The sequence below is a fragment of the Lampetra planeri genome, chromosome 41, assembly GCF_965212315.1.
Source record: "Lampetra planeri chromosome 41, kcLamPlan1.2.h2, whole genome shotgun sequence".
NCBI lineage: Eukaryota > Metazoa > Chordata > Hyperoartia > Petromyzontiformes > Petromyzontidae > Lampetra > Lampetra planeri.
The window spans coordinates 5,260,175-5,277,829 of record NC_136147.1 but is presented as its reverse complement, the minus strand read 5'-3'; positions in this window follow the sequence as shown (position 1 = coordinate 5,277,829).

Below are 17,655 nucleotides of genomic sequence, written 5' to 3'. Positions count from 1 at the left end.
GCACTCTATGAATATAAATTCGATTTAATTAATGGACGATGTTGGGGTTGTTTTCTGTAAAATGAGACTGCTGTTAATAGCCACTAAGCCAGCAAGGTCACAGTGATAATCTTGAATGTTTTGTTTCCCGAGAAAGGGAAATTGTGGTTACGTGTTATAAAAGCAAACTGTGGCTTATTTCAGGGTGTGAGTGAGGGATGATTTTGATTTCTGTGTGGGTCCTGTTCTGATCGAAAGAGTGAAACTAAGAGTGTGCGGTGTATTCAAATGACATGAGTGTGATGCTTATTTGGTGACGAATGGTGATGCCTGTTGAAGTGGTATTTTATCACAAGTTGAAAATGTATGACTCTTATGAACGTGGCAAAAAAAAATGTTGCATCGAAAGGCCAGTTTCAAATTTACAAATGAGAGCACACTCACGGATTATTCAAAGCACTCTGATATCAGCGGTGATCATACACGTTAATTTTGCGTGAAATATTGGTTTTTAAAATGTTAAGCATTCAAGTGCATTGGTGAGCTTTTAGGCATTTGTTCTTAACAGCTGTAATTGTTCTGAAGACGCTTATGCAGTGTCAAGGGTAATATATAAATCATTAAGCGCATTCATTCCGATGTTTACTTTTGTCATTTGCAATATCTCCATAACCTGCACTTGCCCTATACCGTACATATGAACACCCTTCAGCCACAGTAACCATATACGTAACTATATACAAGTTAGGACATTGCTTAAGACGAATCCTTTGGATCAGCAGTGGTGAATTGTGAGTGCTGTTTGTGACGACAGGTTTTGCTGACCCGAGACCACGATGTGTGCATGTCAACAAAGCTACCCATGATCCTTTGCAGAGGGCAAAGGGCGTAACCTATAGTCCTCTGGGTACCGCTGGATACCTGCGGGAACAGCTTACCGTTTCGGCTGCGTGTCAGGTTGTGTTCATCGGTTCATGACCTTGACCCGTACCCAAACGGCAAGCTCTACAAAGGACTTTGTTCCGAATCGCTTTGTGCGTAACCGCCCGGATCCAGGACCCGAGTGTAATCAATAGGAATCACTTATATCCCTAAATTCTTTATGGATTATGAACCAATTAAACGAAGCTCAGGAAAAAAAGTTTTCTTTTTTTCTTTAATTCGAGTGTGGTTTTCCCGTTTGAGCCGCGTGTTGAGCATTCATTCTCGTCTTCAGTTCAACGCCGCAGCAGAAAGCCCGCGGCAGCAGCAGCAGCAGCGCGTGGCAAAAGCTCTAGAGAGAAATTGTGCAGCCCGACCCGGCAAAACCGCGCTTGGATTACGGGAGGCCGGCCCAATCTTTTGTGTTGAAAAATCATTGCTCGCGATAATTTGCGCTGTTGTTCCGAAGCCATTTGATTTGGGCATTTTTACGCAATCAAAACTGCTGCTTTGTTTTTTATGGCCACAGGCCACCCGCACGCCAACAACATGCCACCCGGCTAAGATGGCAAAGCGTCGTGATTGTAATTTTGTTTCCTTAAACACAACTGTCAGAGGCCACCTGTTCAGTGCCATCTACGACGTGTGCGACGCCTTTGGTGCGCAAGAGCAATGGGCGGATTAAGATCGGAGCGCGCACAACTGTCCATGTAAAGTCGAGGCTCGTATCAAGCATGGCTGAGCAGCGAAGTAATTAAAGGGCCTTCACACTCGGGAAATGTACCGGGTTTTTCCCAATGTTAAACATCACATGAACATTAAGCCCATTTATTAACTCAATACTGTATACAAGCCAAATAAACTTTATAAGGAAGTGGGATACCAATAACTATATTATATTATTACATAAGGACGTGGGATTACAGTAATATGATTTAATTGCTTAAGCTTTTGTTATTTGCCAATTTTATTGCACAAACATCGTTTATATAAAAAAACGAACTCCCGTCGGCAGATCACATCCTTTGCTTCAACCCGTATATGCAGTTTCCTCATCTCAAATGATCTTAACACACGGCTGGGCGCGTTATGCACCCAGGTGTTGATGTCATGACACATGCAAAGCATGCTGGGGTAGGTCCAAGCTCATTGGGCGTAATAGCGCGTGTCACTGTCTTGGAAATTCACCTCTGGTCTGTGCATTTTATTACTGAGAAGCTAATGCGCTTAAATCCGTTGACGGCTTCATCCAGTGACAACCCGGGCGAGCCTGAAGGGGCGGGGGAGGTGGAAGTGGAGGGGACTGTTTTGCTGGGTCGAGCCCCGGGGCAGGACGTGGAGCAGATGAACTCTACCACCAGCCGAGAGAGAGAGGAGGGGCCTTGTTTGGCTCGAGTCTCCTGCGGGCCAGGTGTTGCGAGATCCCCGCGTTTAACAGCCCCACAGCGTTCAAAGCTAATTAAGATAAACTTCAAACACGTGGCACGATGCGCCGTGTTTGTGTCTGTGTGTAGCTGAAGGTGCAGAGAGGGTGTTTTGCATGTGGGAAAGTTCCACGTTGCGCAAGGTTTTGTTGCCCCGTTTGCGTCCTGGGCGGTACAAGGTCCCCCCCCCCTCCACCACGACCCTGACAGCCACCGAATCTGATCTTGGGCTCATCTCCAGACATTCCTGCACGTTGGTTCTTTGCGGTGACATGGTTATATCTATATGCTTTCAAGGGTGGCAGTTAGATGCAAATAAAGGCGAAATGCCGTGTTCTTAATTCAAATGCGTATGGATTGCAGAGTTGTGTAATTCCTTAAAAGCGTATTGCCATCGACAACCAGGAAAAAAACTTTTCACTTCCGCAATAAAATTAATGTACCTGTATACCTGTTCATGTTTTCACCTATATACAGTGCTTCTTTGCTTTGTTTCAAATGTCTAATTGTGGAATGCTTTGATGGTGTCTGTCGGCCGAGTCGCTCTTGAAAAAAGGGCTTCTTAGCTCTATGGGTTTCACTCGGGAAATACAAATTTGATTATGAATATTTTTGGGCGACCCCCACCCCATTCCGCCCACCCTCCTGGCTGGAGAACAGTCGAGGGGGGGGGTGGGGCAGGAGGGTCTGTGGGTGAGGGTCAATATTTTCCGGAGGCCAGCCCCGGACAGCTCTGTGTGAACACATCACTTTATAACTTCGTCTAAAACTCGACCCAAGCGAACGACTGCAGTGTGCACCGAGCCTCATTCATCACATCCAGTGGGGGGTGTTTTGTTGCGTCGAGCAGACCTCGTCTTTTGCTCGCCCCAAGACAATCCCAAGTCACCGGCATCTGCATCGGGTGCCTCTCTGTGGAGAGATGTGTTCTAACACACGCTCGTTATTAACGACATGCGGGGAGGTTTTTCTGCCACGCGCGTGCCAAAAGTCGCCGCCGTGAAGCCTTCCGCCAGCGGCGTTTCCGTGGCCCGGGGAGTTTTTACTCAACCAGCACGAAATGTCCCGTAAAAGGAAGTTCGTTCTGTACGCGATGATAATAAGACGCGGGTGAGCGAGGAATATTTTTGCCGAGATTTCTTCACGTGACTCGTACGGGTGGTGGTGTGTTCTGGGGCAAAACAAAAATCGTCAAAACTTTTTATTTCACTGAGCGATATGCAGTCGCTGTTTTTCAGAAGCGACCTGGCTCTCACGAATGATGGCTCAACGAAATCAAATTGTGTATAAATGTGTAGCAGCCAAATACTCTTAAAACGGATGTTTTTCAAATGTGGAGGGGAAAACCGGAGGACCCGGAGAAAAATCTACACGACCACGGGGAGAATATGCAAACTCCAAATGAACACCAAATATAGAGGCGTCTGGGTCGGGATCGAACCCACGAGGTAGTTAACATCTCGCCACAAGCTCATCGTTCAGAAAGTCGGGTTGTGATGAGAGCATGTTAATAAAGCGGCTAATGGTATTGAATGCTTATGTTCAATTATCGATCTCGCGTGGGAAGATGGCGACATCAAAGTAGATTAACTCTCCGTTGTATTCTTGGGTTGGATCGCGTGCTGTTTGGCATGATCTCAGCACTTGGAGCGAAACGTCGGACATTGTGCCTTCAGCACGCGGTACGATCCACGAAGAACATCGGAGAGCCGTACGGCACAACCGCAAAAACCCCTACCCAGTGGGCTCAAAGGTAGATTCTCACGCGTTTCAGTGTCGAGAAATGGGATTGTCAATTTTTGTTTCCCAGGACTCTTCTCATTAACGAGGGTGAAATATTGGACCTAATTTGCACTGCGGTGGCGAGAAGTTACCTCCCTCGCCTGGCATGCCAGGAGGTTCGTGGGTTCGATTCCAACCCTGACGCATGCTGTATATTTGGAGTTTGCGTGTTCTCCCGGTGGTCGCGTGGATATTTCTCCGGGTCCTCCGGCTTTTCCGGAGGAATTATTTTGGCTACTGTACATTTCCGCGCGATGGGCCGCTTCATTGAGCTTTCATTCGTGGCCGGGACGCTTCTGAAAAAGAAGCGAGAAGCTCAGTGGGCCTTACCTGGTAAAAAGAAAATATATATAACAATAATCTGAGCGGTACTGTCAGCCAGCCGGACAGTTGAGGTTTGAGTTGGATACCTTGGTGACCCCACGAACGGCCTCATGGCCCTTACGTGGACCCCGAGATCCACTCGGATGTGTTGGGGTGAAACCTAGTTGAGGACACGTGGTATAGCAGGTCTTGTCACGTGTGTTTTGTGAGAAGGGTCTGGTTGGCCTTGGGTAGGTTTTTTTTAAAATATATATATCTGTATTAATGTATTTACGAGTGCAACAATTTGCTATTCGCTACGAGTAGCCTTTACTAATCCGAGTTGTGATTATGCTGTCGCAGAATTATGTAACGCAAACGAAATTCAATAAAGGTTGTAATCTAATTTCTGCAGCGCACTGTTTAATACTACACCGTAGTGGGTTTTTTTGTGTCCAAAGTATCAAAAGAATCGGAAAAACTGCAAAACTTTGTTCTCAACGTGTATTGAATGTTAATCAATATTTTGGCAGTTTTTTTGCACTGAGCAAAACATTCACGTAAATAAGTTGGGAACAGGAAATCAAGCTTGGTCGCATAACAGCCGATCGGTTCCATAAAACCAGAGTAGAATCTGATCCGCCAATTGCCTTGCCCTAAAAAATCCAGTTGGCCACGTTTCGCCCATTGTGCTGCTGTCAAACCCAACAATGGTTTCAAATGCGTGGCGGCTCTCACACACTGATGATGTATTATCGGCCAAAGTGCCCGCCCACTCCCCCACCCCCTTCTGAAATTAGTGAAAAACGCTGTAATACAGGTTTTTTGGGTTTGATCGCGTAAATATTTAAATGTGTCGTTAAACCCGCCACCACCCGACACAGCCAACTAGTAAGGGTTGTCACGTAAACAGAACGTGGCCAATTCGTCACTTGTACAGCACACCGGTGTATTGGAGAGCCAAGCCACAACATTTACAATCTTGAGTACGACGTTTCGCCAGTAATTACAACTTGCATCATCAGGCAACCCTGCGTTATGGATGACATTGGTCGCGAAAGGCAACGTGTTAAGCTGAAGAACGCTTTGTTGGCGAGGAGCACCTATGAAGGCCGACACGGGGGTAAGGGGCCGTCCATAAATGATGTCACGCACCTAGGGGGGAGGGGGGTCAGACATTTGTGACGATGTGTGGCGAGGGAGGGGGGTTGAGAAATTTGACGTCACATCAAAATGCGCAACTTTACATAAATATAGACGACACGTTCTACTTAATTAAATAGACTTTTTAATAAATGTTTTCTCCTACAACATCAGAGTGCAGCGCCACATTAAATACGCACTACAATGACAATAGTTTAAAGTGATTTGAAGCATGTTTTATTTTGGGGGGGGGGGCAGAGCTTCGTGACGTCATATTTGAGGGGGGGTCTGACTTTGTGACGCCGTGTGACGAGGGGGGGGGGTCAAAAATCGTCCAAAATCGCGTGACGTCATTTATGGACGGCCCATAAGTAGCCAGAACCAAGCCCGGCCGCAATTGTTTCCCGAGTGGCAATGTTTTTTGCACAGCTCACCAGATGCTCATTTGAGGCTGAGTCGACCTAGGGGAGGCTCAGTACCGGTTCAGATAATCTTCAATGGGTGTTGGTGGTCGTGAGCGGGAATCGAACTCGGGTGGCCGGGTGCATTGCCCAGCGCGCTCGCCACGACCGCTCCACACACCATCGATCACGTTACTGTTGTGAAGCGTTGATGGTTTTATTGTACCGTGTACAGGGTGGCCGAAAATTCAGGACACAATGGGGTTATTTAATTTATTTTAACACTGCCATTAAAATAGTTGAATAGTTTATTATATAAGTTCACATTTTATCTATTATCGTTATTATTTTACTTTATTGTTTATTCTCTTTCCTGTGGGGTTAACTCATATCCATCATTTATAAAATTCGACCAAAAACCCTGCTCGAATTTACACAAAACATAATTGATGAATGTTCAAAGGTTACACAGCCGTAATATTCTAGTTTTTAAAGTCCTGAATTAATTGCAAAAAATAATCCATGCACGCGTTAATGTTAACGGAAGCCAGTTTGAACATTTGTTAAAATAAATAAAATGACCCTTTGTGATGAGTTAAAATAAATACAATAGCCCATTGTGTCCAGACTTTTGGACCACCCTGTATTCACAAAGTTCTCAGTTTTCACTTAAAGCTTTCGTGACTGCAGGAATTCATATTCTTTGGGTCTTTCGGTAAAGTCACGTCGAAGAAAAAATAATGTAAAATTGTAATTTTTTTGTTCTACGTGACTTTACCGAAAGACCCAAATAATTTCAAAACTCTCAGTTCGCCTCACTTCTATAGAGACTGCAAATCGTCAACATACTTATACAGCAGGTGGCGACACACAGTTAACAGTTAAATCACAATCATTGGCGTAGCTGTGTGAGAATATGACATAACATTGTGAGTATAAGCAGACGACATTTTTGAGTTCACGCAATGTTCGTGAGTTATTTTGAGTTGAGTTTCGCGAAATAATTTGACGTCTAACCGGGACCCCCTAACAACTCAAGTATCGGCAGTTCGCCAGCATTGATGCAAGGAAGCCTGGCACTGCTGATGAGACACTGCGTGTCGAAACCACGAGGTCCAGTCCAAAGTTTCCCCTGTCCTTAAACGATTGCTGCTGAAATTATACACTGTCAGAAAGCCGTGCGACTTATGGGTCATGTAGGAGAGGTTTATTTATTTATTTTTATGTGGAGAGACGGGTATGTGGAGGCTTATTGTCTCATTGTTTTGTTAACAAGTAAATGCTTGTCGTTTTCCAGCGCCAAGCCAATAGCAGTTGCACGCATTGATATGACTTGTACCCACAGAAGTTTCTATCCCAATTCTAGATCAGGGGATCGTTCAATCATAGACCTTCCTTGGATTTCCATTGATAAAACGTAAAGCGAAGCCACTCTTTTCAGTGTTTGTGTCGGGTTAAACTGGTACGGGTTATTATTTAGAATTAGTGGGTAGGGAGCGCGGGTTTACTGATATGGTTTGTGATTTCAGTTCAGGGTTCAAGGATCGAGTTAGCGCCTAGCACACGTGTCTGCATGTTCACCACAAGTACTGTGGGTGGTCAATGCGAACTTGATTCCATGCAAAATTTTTCTATTTTGTGTTTGAACATCTTGACACCTCCTGTTTTATTGCCAGAAAGTCTTAACAACCCATTCTTGTTTTTTCATACTTTGATACTGACAAAAAAAGGTCCCATTTTGTACCACGTAAATCTTCGCCACGATCTCCCGAATACCCAGACTGCTTTGCGCCGCTGTGACGTCCCTTCACACCGGAAGTGGCCACATATCGCGACGAATGCGCCAGAAACTTCCAGCAGCGCTCTGTGACTCTGTTGCAATAAATTCAGGACAAAAAGTGCACTTTAACCTTGAACCACTTACTTGGTTTATTTAAACTGCTCGTTACGAAGACGTGCACACAAACACTCACGCCTTTTGGCGTCCTCTGATCTAACACCGTTTTAGACGAGGCTCAAAAGAAAGCTGTCTCTGGTGTGGACCAATCAGTTTCAAGGACAATGCATATATTATCAGTGTGTTTTTTGTTTGCATTCTGACCACAAGTATTGTAGCTAATGCAGACATGATTCCTTGTAAAAGGTGTTTTTTTGCCAGAAAAAAGGGTAACAAAATATTCTTAAAAGCTATTATTTTACCAGGTAAGACCCACTGAGCTATGAAGCTATTTTTCATAAGCGACTTGGCCACAAATCAAATATCAACGAAGTGGCTTATCACGTGGTAATGTATAGCAATAGCCAAATACTCTAAACGCGTATTTCAAAGTGTGGAGGGAAAATAACCGGAGGACCCGGAGAAAAATCAATACGGCCAAGGGGAGAGAGACGCGCAAACTACAAATATACAGCAGCAGGCGTCAGGGTCGGGATCGAACCCACGACCTCCTGCATTCCAGGCGAGGTAGTTAACAGCGCCTGTGTCTGTGGGGGTAAAAGTTGAACAAAAGCTGACAAGAAACACAATCAAGCGTGGAGAGACACGCGATTTCTGTCTCTCAGTGCAAGGTCTTACATTGAGAGACAGAAAGAAGGAAACGTGGAGGAAAGAACACACGCGGTTTAACAACATCAAACTGTCACGAAAAGTAAGTGGGCTTTGACAGGACACATCATGGCCATAAAAGGAACGATGACCGATTTTCCACAATAATTCACTGAGCGGCAGCCCAAGGAATGGAACACTTCCATGGTTTTTTTTTCCTCCGTCGGGGAGATGGAGCGGCGAAATCCACGGAGCGGTGACACGCCGAGTTGAGCTAAGATCGTGAGAGGTCGTGGCGGCGTGGGGAGGCACTCATCCGGCACGTGGCTTCATCCTTGCTGCTGCTGATGATGATCTGCAAGTTCATTATTCCGTAGCGGTGGAGAGGCGTCCGTAATAACTCGGTAAACACGCCAACGTTGGCCCAATATTGGCCCAATGCTCCATGTACGGGAAGATGTACAGCAGGGCCCAGGAGGGATTTTCTTAGCAAGCCGTGGGAGTGTCACTGTAAGATTTAAATAACCGCAAAGTTGACCATATTCCGGATAATCAGAAGACAATCCGGTTTGGCCAGGCTCGTGGGCTGTCAGAATGACGATGGCATAAAGCAAAAGCAACATTAATGCTCTTTGACAGCTATGAATACGAGCACGGCAGGAACTTGTGTCGGCCTCGTATATTGCAGTTGAATGGGTTTGTATTCTCGCAGCTGTTACGAAAGTCATCTCACCGTATCGATGTACGTTGAACTTATTTCGCACCTTACGTAGCCAACCGTGCTAATAGTTTGGTTATACACAATCCCAAATTGATAATATCGGTTTTTTTTTTTTGGGGGGGGGGGGTTAGATCGCGTAAATAGAAATGTGTCGTTATAAACAATCCCCAATTGATAAATAAATCAACGGGTTTGTTCTGGTCTTCTTAACCTGGGATGCACTCACCCCCTGGCGGAGCGAGATGCCCTTTCTGGAGGTGCGAGACGAGGCCAGATTTATTTTTAGAAGGTGAATAATCGAAAACACAAATTAAGTTACAACTTACTTTGTTTCTAGATTTGAAGTTTTCGTGACTGCAAGGATCCATACTCTTTGGTTTTTTCGGTAAAGTCACGTAGGTGAAAACAAAATAAAATAAAACAACTAAATTAAATCACGACGTTTCGGAAGCAACACAAGCATCCGTCATCAGGTGTGACTGCTTCAGCAAAATAAAAAAAAAATTCACCTACGTGACTTTGTTTCATCCAACCTATGTATTTATAAACATTGTGCATTTGTTTTTTCCTTACAATTCAGGCCGCAGTCAAGGTTAAGAACCACACTGCTCAACAATATCGAACGTTTGGAAGCGTTTGTGTTCTCAATAAAAAAAAAAATCTCGCAAAACTGAGATGTTGATCCGCGTTGTTCTTCGTTCATCTACCGAGAGTAAATTCTGAATGTTTATATTTTTATTTTTTTGGATGGACACACAGAGACCGGTCCCACGAGTAAGTGGATGTTGATGGCTGACAGCCGCACGATGGATCCGTGTGGCGCGACGGGCACTCAACAAATCGGTGCCGTTTCCATCACAGAGGCTTTGTCTGACGTGAACGCAGAGCACAAAAGCGGTCGCGAACCGGTTCTTCTGCCCGCGGGCTTGCCACCGGGAACGTCGTGTTATCCCCCTTGTAAGCTCTGTCCTTGATCATCGCCACGACTCATGTTTTGATTTGCTTATAATAATAATCAGAAGAATGACACAGCATTGCCCTGTGTTCATTTGTCTCTTGCTCGGATACACTAACATCCCGGGAGGCCTATAGAGAGTCTCAAGACGTTCATTTTATTTTATAGGAGGGTGCTGCTACATTGAGAATGTTTGGGCAATAATGTCTGAGTGAGAGTCTGGCTTCGTGCGAGAGGAAACCAGAGAGCCCGGTTGAAACTCCAGCAAGCATATGGGATGAAAATAATCACTGGAGATCCACACGGACGGATTTACGAAGCCGCTCGCTGTGCCGCGGGTCTCGTGACCAACTTCCATGTTCACCCATCTGTGCGTGATCCACCAACCCTGGAGCACGGGCAGGCAAATGACCACCACACCCACAGCTATGTTCTATTCTAGTTCAGCACCACACCCTGCCGCGCCTCGGCACTCATTTTTGAACGTTCAATATTTCAAGATGCGGTTTTGTCTGTCACCCACACAGCTGCAATGTGGGTTCCAGAACTGCCGGCAGAAGAACACGAAACACGAAAATGTGCGGTTAGAGTTGCTGTCATCATTTGCAGGGAATTTATATAATTAAAAGTGGGAAACAAATACGTAGGAAAGTTTGAGCAAATCTTTTTTAAAATATTTCCACATGGCATTTACTACGTGCAGTGCCTGCAGAAGGGTGTGCTTATATCCGAAGTAGTTTGCCTGCATCAGAAGTTATCCTTTCCTTCCCATCCACCAGGGAAATGTACCACCACCACGGGAATCGAACCCGAGTCGCCAAGGTTCATAGCGCAGCGCGCTAACCGCTACACTACCGCTCCCCACATACACACACACACTTGGTGTAGTACATACACACACACGTGCGCACACACCCTCGCTGATGTAAGACACATGTACATACACGTGCGCACACACACGTGCCACCATGCACACACGTGGACATACAAGGCACAAAGACAAAGATCCATCCTCCGTATAGCTTTGACAAGACTGTAGGGGCAAGAGCTGTTCGCGAGCACCTTTCAGGGCCGCGTGACTTTTTTTAACACCACGCCCGGCCGCCTTTGTCTCACCAGGGTCGATGTTCACTACACACTGCACCAGGTACTCATGCGAGGCTTGAGTCGACCTCAACAGACACATGCCGTTACCACGGCGCTCGTGCCAGGCCGGGTGCACATTGAGGCCACGCGAAGTCGTCCAAGGCTCGCTTGGCAGCAGGAGGAGGAGGTCACGGGACAGGCACAGCAGGTGCCTTGGGTCGACTGACTGGCAGATGCACCACACGCACCTTGATCCCCGTGTAGCCTTAACAGAATGTTCGGGCAAGTGCTGTTAGCGAGCACATATGAAGGCCGGAACGGTACACGAGGGGGTGGGTGGCCAGCACCACGCCCGACCGCCTTTGTCTCCCCAGTGGCGATGTTCACACACCGCACCAGGTACGCATTTCAGGCTGAGTCGACCTAGGGGATGCCCAGGACCGGTTCAAATAATCGTCACTGGTGTTGGCCGTGAGCGGGAATCGAACCCAGGTCTCCAGGTTCATAGCGCAGCGCGCTAACCGCTACACTACCGCTCCCCACCACACGCACCGCTCACACGCACCGCTCACACGCACACAGACAACCTCCATTCATTCCATACTCACTCACGACCGTGGGGAATCACCCACATCACCTGACATCAGAACTGGGACTCGTTCCAAAAACACTCAACTCCCCTCCGATTAATTAGCACCGCTGGCTACGTACGGTGCGAAAGAAGTTCAACATGCAGTACAGTCAGTAACACTGCCTGGTCCGGAAAGAAAGCACATGGCGTGCAATGAAAGTGGGGGCCGTTTCCCGAAACGTCGGCCAATGTATACTTTTTCCCCCCTTTTAAGGCCTCGGTGTTATTGGCGAGTGCATTGAATTTTCGTTCGTTATGGGCTGTGCATGCACCACTCCCCAACGCAGCAGCAGCAGCAGCAGCGGCAGCAATCGCCAACTAATGAGGTGTGCTTATATTGGGTGTGCTTTTATGCGGCTCGCTTCTGCGCCAATGCGACCAACGCTAGCGAGACGTGGGCGGCGGGAACCTGAAATCCATGCCCGGCCTTCTGTCGCCTGCTGGGAAAGACAGCGATCATTCCTCGTCTCCCTTCAATTTAGTCGTCGAATAATGCAAGGCCGTAGCCATGGAGTCAACATTGAGGGGGACCAAATCTTCCAGGGGGTCTAGGGGTCCCCCCCCCCAGCAAAAAAAAATCAAAATTTTAAAATGAATTTCCTGTCACTTCCTGTCTAAAATATAAAAAAAATTCACTAATACATGGGATGGACTTTTTATTTTTTTACAAAAATGTCTAATAGTGTATTGTATTACATTGCTATTATTTATATTTTTTCCTTTTCTTGTTTCATTGTATGTAATGGCAGAGATTAGGGATTCATAAAGTACAACCATAACCACAATCATATAAACAAAAATCTATTATAGCAATATATTGGGGGGGACATTTTGAGCATATTTGAATATTGGAATAATGTAACGAAATGTAACGAAAGGCGACAGTGGCAGTAATCGACACACAGAGGGCCCTTCTGTGTTCCAGTGTGCGCACGCACGCACGCGTGTGTCTATTGAGGTGTACTCAATCCTCAGATGAGTACCTGGTGCAGTGTGTAGTGAACATCGCCCCTGGTGAGACAAAGGCGGCCGGGCGTGGTTGTTAAAAACTCACGCGGCCCTGAAAGGTGCTCGCTAACAGCACTTTGCCCTACAGTCTTGCTAAGGCTACACGGGGGAGCTTTGTCTTTGTGTGTGTGTGCTTGCAATCCGAAACGAGTTTGATTCCCGTTCACGGCCAACACCAGTGACGATTATATCTGAACCGGTCCTGGGCCTTGCCCTAGATCTACTCAGCCGCAAACGAGTACCTGGTGCACTTCTCGTCACTGGGGAGACAAAGGCGGTCGGGCGTGGTGCTGGTGACCCCACCGCCTTTGTGTGCCGTGCCGGCCTTTGAAGGTTTTGCTACTCGCTAACAGGGCTTGCCCCAAAATCCTGTTAAGGCTACACGGGGAAATCTTTGTTATGTTACCATCAATGTGTGGAGCTGCGTGTGCGCGCGCGAGCACGTGTATGTACTACACAAAGTGTGTGTGTGTACTACACAAAGTGTGTGTGTGTACTACACAAAGTGTGTGCGTGTGTGTACCACACAAAGTGTGTGTGTGTACTACACAAAGTGTGTACGTGTGTGTACTACACAAAGTGTGTGTTACACAAAGTGTGTGTGTGTACTACACAAAGTGTGTGCGTGTGTGTACTACACAAAGTGTGTGCGTGTATGTACCACACAAAGTGTGTGTGTGTGTGTACCACACAAAGTGTGTGCGTGTGTGTACTACACAAAGTGTGTGTGTGTACTACACAAAGTGTGTGCGTGTGTGTACTACACAAAGTGTGTGCGTGTGTGTGTGTACTACACAAAGTGTGTGTGTGTGTACTACACAAAGTGTGTGCGTGTGTGTACTACACAAAGTGTGTACGTGTGTGTACTACACAAAGTGTGTGTGTGTACTACACAAAGTGTGTGCGTGCGTGTGTGTGCGTGTGTGTACTACACAAAGTGTGTGCGTGTGTGTACTACACAAAGTGTGTGCGTGTGTGTACCACACAAAGTGTGTGTGTGCGTGTGTGTACTACACAAAGTGTGTGCGTGTGTGTTGACCCTCCGGTTTCGTTTTGTTTCTCTCCGCGTTTTTCGTGGAGGTTGGGGGGTGGTTGCGGGTGGAAGCTGGGCGAGTGTTGTCGCTGGTGGGATGAGGAACTTGGCGGTGGAAGGGGAGATGGAGGAGAGGGGTCGTGGTGGGGGTGTTTTTTTTTTGGGGGGGGGGGGCGGTCTATCTTTAGCCGAGGAACGGCAGCGTTTGCAACCCGGCGCATTACCTCACCCCCTTCCCGAAGCTGCCCAGACGGCACTAAATGCTTACAGATGTTGGGGGCTGGCTGGGCTGGCCTGGGGGGAGGGGGGTGGGGTTACCAAAAAAAAGTTCCACTTTTCTTGCGGAGCATGGGACAGGGAGGGTGCTGATTGTGACGGGAGGGGGGCACTCGCCTCTCTACCTGGGGTAGTCACACCAAAGACAAAGACCCCCCGTATAGCCTTAACAGACTGTTGGGGCAAGTGCTGTCAGCCAGCACCTATCAAGGCCCGCACGGCACACGAGGGGGTGGGTGAGTGGGTGGCCAACACCACGCCCGGCCGCCTTTGTCACCCCACTGCTTATGTTCATGTGGCACATTAGGAAATGGACCACTCTTTTCATTTTTTTCTCGTGCAGCAAGGGGGTAAAGTGTGGTTTTGTGAAAGTCCTTAAGTGCTGTGTAGCACATCAATGCACGCGTGTACTCCAGCATGCGATGACTGAGTTGGGCCTGTGGGTGGCTGGCGGGGTTATTGATTCACCGGACCGGTACACCAGTCACGTGGTTAATGGCGACTCGGTTGAGGATTGCCGCGTGTGTGACACCACGTGCTGCAGTTGCATCTTACAGATTGACCACGATGAATGTGTTTGCCCTCGATTTGGAGCACCTTCCCACGTCCTTCGTCTCGAGCGTGCAACATTTACACGCGGCACCAGATACTCGATTGGGGCCCAGAAGGCAGTCAACAGGACCGGGAATCGAACGCCGGGAAGGCAGTGGAAGTAGCCAGGTACCGTTAAGCTACTGCCGAGACCCCGGGAACGGTCCGATCGGGTGACGCTCAACTCTCTCTCTCGAGAGAGCGTCTTTGGGTTTGTACCGCGTGTTGCATGTCCAGGCCCATAGGGGCCGTCCATAAATGACGTCACGCGATTTTCGACGATTTTGACCCTCCCCCCCTCGTCACACGGCGTCACAAGAAGTCAGACCCCCCCTCAAATATGACGTCACAAAGCTCTGCCCCCCCCCCTTCCAAAACCATATTTCCATTTTGAAAATAAAACATGCTTCAAATCGCTTTAAACTATTGTCATTGTAGTGCGTATTTAATGTGGCGCTGCACTCTGATGTTATAGGAGAAAACATTTATTGCGCATTTTGATGTGACGTCACATTTCTCACCCCCCCCCCCCTAGTCACACATCGTCACAAATGTCTGACCACTCCCCCCCCTAGGTGCGTGACGTCATTTATGGACGGCCCCATCACCCCGTCGTATGTTGTAGGTCCTCCATTGCATGTTGGAGGATTGTGCAGGCATCGCCAATTGCTCATTTGTCTTAGAAGAATGGTGCGGCAGCGTTCACGACTTTGCCACGGCCCGCTAAAGCTGGGGAGACAAAATTACGCTTTAAGAAATGAGTGTAATGTAGCGATTTTATATTTGACCATACTACCGTGAGTCCAATACATTTATACATTTGTAAATATTTAAATATGCCCGATGACTTCGTATTGTTTGCAATATGTAATTATATTGTAACGTTGACCCTTACCCCTGCATCGATAGTTCTATTTTATTGCGCGTGTTATCTTAGTGTGGTTTGGGAATGTTATTTGCTCTTGTTTTGCTGCCTTTGGCCAAGATAACAATTCGATGTACTTATGCAATTTGAACGTACATACTGTATTGTTATGTATAGTGATATACTTACCTTTCCTCTACTGTGCAATACGTACTATCATTTTTTTGCGTACTGTCGTTGTAACTTTCTCACCTGCCCCCTAACTGGACATCCGTGTAGAAGAAGAAAAAAAACAAGTTTCACAGCTCATTGTATTTCTCCAGCAGAAATTAAGATTCTGATCACCATTGTGCACACTTCGGCCCTTTCCTCCCGTCAGCCTCAGGCCTCCATCATAAACCTTCACCGGGGCCCCCAGATCGAACGCATCCGTTGCACGCAAGAAACTCGCAGAGTCTCCCAAACCCGCCGTCTCTCGGGAACACGTGATCTCCGCGCCAAACCGCCCGACGAAGGGTGTCCCGGCGCGTGCAAGCCGAAACGTCGGCCTTCAATTGCCGCACGAACGCAACGTGGCGCAAAAAGTATCGATCAACAAGATGATCGATACTTTTCGGTGACATCATCAACCCAACAGATGAACGTGAAATGAACGCAGCAATGCACCTGCGCGGTCTGCTTAAAGCCACCGACACTGACCAAAACTCTGGGTCGCCTATGCCACGGTGGGATACCAACCGCATGGTCTTTAAGGACACCCACTTTTATCGATTATATGAAGTTTCCCGGCTGCTGCTGATAACCGAGGGAGAATGTGCGGCTAGCTCCGCTGAAATCCCCGCAGAAGGTCCTGGAACGTTGTGGTGCGAAACGTCGGACATCATGGCCAGCGGGGAGCTGTGCACGCGTGCAACCACCCCAATAAAAACCCACCATGCTTTGCTGAATTGGTTCCCCGCAGTGTGGGAAGAAGAGGGCTGCTCTCTACAAGTCCATGGCTATACAGTACTGATGATTTCTAATAAAGTTGAAGCCGGCATATTTTTGCCACGGTGGCGAGATTTTAACTGGTATACAGGAGGTCGTGTGTTCGATCCCGACCCTGATGTCCGCTGTATATTTGGAGTTTGCGTCTCTCTCTCTCTCCCCGTGGTCGCGTGGATTATTCTGCCGGTCCTGTGGTTTCCCCCCTCCACATTTACAATCAACATCGTACATTTAGAGTATTTGGCTGATATACATTTCCACGTGATAACACACTTCGTTGAGCTAATATTTGTGGTCAAGTCGCTTCTGATAAAGAACTATGAAGCTCAGTGGGCCTTACCTGGTAAAAAAAAGTTAAGTTTTAGTTTAGCCCTGTTGTCTGCTGCTTAATTTTTTTTTTAAGCCACGATAAATCGGCTATTCTCAGCCGTTGGCCATCACAAAGCTGCATGCAGAATGTGCAGAAGAATGGTGATCTCATCTTGACATGCACAGCATGTTGTGATTCTTGCAAAGGGTTGCTGATTAAGACACTTTTTTTTTAAACATACATATTTGCATCATTATTTGTGCGTGGGCTGCGCAGATTTTTCCATGGCTGGTGAATCTCCATCTGGAACCGGATAAAGCGCTTGAATTTGTTTATTTGTTCGGATGTGAAATGCCCCCCCCTCGCCCGCCCCCGCGCGCCTGTATTCCAGCGGTGTATTGACAAATGGACCGCACCGTATAAGCGCACCATATTTGAACAGTTTCAATAATTGTACAACGCACCCGTTTCAACATTTTCAACAACTCGTAACACCCAGCCGCAGCACTCAGCAGCACGTCGCTCGCCCTCCTAGAGGGGCGCCAGGAGGCGCAGCCCACAGGCCAGCGGGAAGGCGACAGCACCAGTAGCACCTACAGCACCTACAGCAGCACCAGCAGCACCAACAGCAGCTACAGCAGCTACAGCACCAGCAGCACCAACAGCACCAACAGCACCAGCATCACCTACAGCA